General features: G+C 37.9%; 1 pseudogene across 1 annotated transcript; it reads right to left on the reverse strand.

The window, feature by feature from the left end:
* Positions 1–1,777: 1,777 nt before the first annotated feature.
* LOC112615872 lies at positions 1,778–3,038 on the reverse strand (annotated as a pseudogene). Its single transcript, XR_003117494.1, has one exon. The product of XR_003117494.1 is annotated as a riboflavin kinase pseudogene (transcript).
* Positions 3,039–3,754: the final 716 nt, after the last annotated feature.

The following is a 3,754-nucleotide window of genomic DNA, read 5'->3' on the forward strand; positions in this document are numbered from 1 at the left end:
TTGTATTTTTAGTAGAGATGGGGTTTCGCCATGTTGGGCAGGCTGGTCTCGAACTCCTGACCTCAGGTGATCCGCCTGCCTTGGCCTCCCAAAGTGCTGGAATTACAGGCGTGAGTCACCGCACCCAGCCAACATTATTTTCTTGAGATTTGTCCATGTCATTGCACATTCTAGTAGTTTCTTTTTTTTTTTTAGCTGCTATGTACTAATTCCATTGTGTCAATTTACTACAATTGGTTTATTCATTCTAGAGTATAAAAACATTTGAGTTTCCAGTTTTTGAATTATGAACCAAATGGATATGAACAGTCTTGTACATATCTTTCATAGAACATAAGCACTCATTTTGGTTGAGTTCATATGCAGGAGTGGAATTTCTTGGTCATAGAATGAGATGTATGTTTGGCTTTTGTAAAAACTGCCAAAGTGATTATATGTTTATTTACATCACCACCAGCAATGTTTGACAGTCTCAATAGCTCTATATCTTCATCGGCACTTGATTTTGTCTGTCTAATTTAACCATTATGTTGGATGTATAGTAATATCACAATGTCATTTTAGTTTGCATTTTCCTGATGATTAATGATGGTGAGCATCTCTTCATAGGCTTATTGACCATATGGATATCTTTTTTTTTTTTTTTATCACTTAGTCAAAATTTATTTCAAGGTCTGAAAACATTCAAACTAATCAAAATGGTACTACTGTAACTTCTTATAATACATAATATAAAAGTTTTTGAAAAATATAGACACAACCCCTAAACAACACACTATTTGATTCTCAAAAGCAATGGCTATTTCACAAGATGTAAAGGGAAAATAACATATTCACACACCTAAAGAGAGCATTTAACAGCAAGCTAGCCAGACAAAACACAAATATTTTTATATTTCCCATGTTTGTTTTTAACTTTACTTCGTAAAGCCACTGATAATTGAGGCTTCTTTCAAGTATAAGATTTCTAAAAAGTAAGCAAAACAAAATCCAACTGTATTTATATCAGTCCCTCTTCTCCAACAGCTTTAGATGTTTTTCTGAATACTTTTTATACAAAACAAAGCATTTTTATTAAAATCAGTTCTAATTCATTTATGCAGATTAGGGGAAAGTGATTCATAATAAATTAACTTTAAAATTACCTTCTATCTGCTTCTACCTCTATCCCCCCATCACCACCAAATCTGTTGCTACAGTGAACAATGATGCAATGTACTGTTTGAGGGGGCCCAAAGCAATCTGTAATTTTTTTTTTTTTTTTTTTTTTTTTTTGAGATGGAGTCTTGCTCTGTCGCCCAGGCTGGAGTGCAGTGGTGTGATCTAGCAATCTGTAATCTTAATTTCCTACATATTAGTTAGTAGGAGGAAAAATCCACAGTATGAAGGCTGTTTAACTAAAACTTTATGCTTTTCCCTCAAGCTGTAAGTACTCTTTAGACTAGCATTAAATTACATTGTGCATATACAACTACACCCGTTTAGATTTGCCTTGGAATATAATTAATTTCCAAGACCTTAAATATTAAAAATAATTCTCTATTTCATAGTTTAATTGGCTCTTAAATAGTTTTGCTGGGAGGAGAAACATTTTGTGTTCTTTAAGCAATTGATACGTGTAAATGTGTTCACTTAAGTCTTGAGAAAACCTAAGGATGAAGTCTGTTGTTTTGTTTTTCCTCAAAAAGGAAAAAAGAACCAAAGAAAAATGTTGAATAACAAGAATATTTACCTTTAAAAAGAAGAAACATTATCCAACAAAAAGGAGACATATAGATTTGAAAATGCTTATTTTGCTGTCTTCAATAACAACAAAAAGCAGATAGGCAAGGGAAGTCCAGAGGACTCAGAACTGAAGCAGCTCTATACAATAATGAAGGTGGTACAATGATGTGACTGCAAAGAAAATGACTACAACAAAATTTTACAAACATCTTCATGTTTGTAATGTATTAATGCACAAAATATCAAAAATACGAAGCCTGAGTTTCTTCCCCTCAGGTTTATGATAAACTATCAACCTTCTATTTAATGCATTTCCTTTTTTTTTTAATTTATAGAAATGGGGTCTTGCTATGTTGCCCAGACTGGTCTTGAACTCATCAGCTCAAGCAATCCTCCCACCTCGGCCTCCCAAAGTGCTGGGATTACAAGTGTGAGCCACTACACTTGGCCTTAATGCATTTACTTTTATAAGCCTCTGTTTAGAAGTACACACTATACAAGAACATACATGCTGGTATTTTACCATGATAATTTTAGTTTTTATCTCAAACTAGTGACTTGCCTTTTTACCCATACTTATACACATGTAATACCTTTCTAGTGGTACATTTTAATCAATATATATATTTTAAATCTTGATTTTTAACTGAATCTTTTTAGTGCTATGACATAATGGGCTTAATTTAACAGTTGAAGCATGGTATGGTAACTACATTATACTTTTTAAACTAATTCACAACTGTAGCAAAGTGTTTGATTTTTAGTATATAACCAAGATGAGGCTGGACAGTAATAAACACAGAAACACTAGAAAACAGTGAATGAATAAATAATACGATTTTTCATCAGTGGCCATTCATTATTTTGCTTTTAGAAACCTGGAAGAAATTGTCTTCTTTGATTTTCAAGTGTTCTGGTAAATCTAGTCATTTCTTAGCTTCTTCAGTGTCACCTTGAATTGCTGAAATAAGTGACTCTAAAGAATCAAAGTTCTTTTCTGGTCTCAGGTAGTCAATAATGGCAACATTGAGGATTTCCCCATAGAAGTCCTCTTTGAAGGTATGCATGATATGTGTTTCCATAGACTTCTTGGTATTCTTGTAATATGGGTTCCATCCTATGCCCACCACCATCTTATGGACATCTCCACTTCCAACACTGGCCCAACCATAGTAAATGCCAGTGGATATGTCAGCTGGAAGATTATCTATCACTTGCTCAGGAAAATTAGCTGTGGGCATGCCCAGCTGCTTGGAGCCGCGGCCGAAGCCCCGCATCGCTTGGCCCGGGTAGAAGGAAGGCAGATGCCTCATAATGCAGTCCGCTCAGGGAATGGGCTGCGGCCGGGTCTGAGCGTCCTGCGGAGCCGCCGTCGACGCGGTGCCCAGACCCCGGACCAACCGGGGGGGGCGGGGGGGCAGGAGCGTGAGCTCTGCCTGCCGCTGGGGCGCACCAGGGGCAGGACGACTCCGACCACATGCGGCGGCGGATACCTGACGCCGCCGACCCAACAAAAGCTGCCCCGCGACTCAGGAGCTTCGTCTCCGCTGGCGGGCAGCGGAGACTACCTGGGTGTCTTCTTTTGTAAAGTGCCTGTTCAGGTATTTTACCTATTTTATTACTGAATTTGTGTCTTTCTATTGTTTTGTAAGATTTCTATATTATTTATTTATTTTTTTAGAGACAAAGTATCACTCTGTTGCCCAACCTGGAGTGTAATGGCGCAAACCTAGCTCACTGCAGCCTCAAACTCCTGAGCTCAAGTGATCTTCCTGCCTCAGCCTCTTGAGTAGCTGGGACTACAGGCGTGTGCCACCACACTTGGCTACTTTTTTTTTTTTTTTTTTTACTTTTTTTTTGTAGAGATGGGGGTCTTGCTATGTTTCCTAGGTTGGTCTTGAACTCCTGGCCTCAAGCGATCCTTCCATCTCAGCTTCCCAAAGTGCTGGGGCTGCAGGCAAGAGCCACCACACCTGGCCCAGTTCTTTACATATTCTAACTACAAGTCCTTAGTCATATATATTACGGA

This window comes from Theropithecus gelada, chromosome X, assembly GCF_003255815.1.
Source record: "Theropithecus gelada isolate Dixy chromosome X, Tgel_1.0, whole genome shotgun sequence".
Lineage (NCBI taxonomy): Eukaryota > Metazoa > Chordata > Mammalia > Primates > Cercopithecidae > Theropithecus > Theropithecus gelada.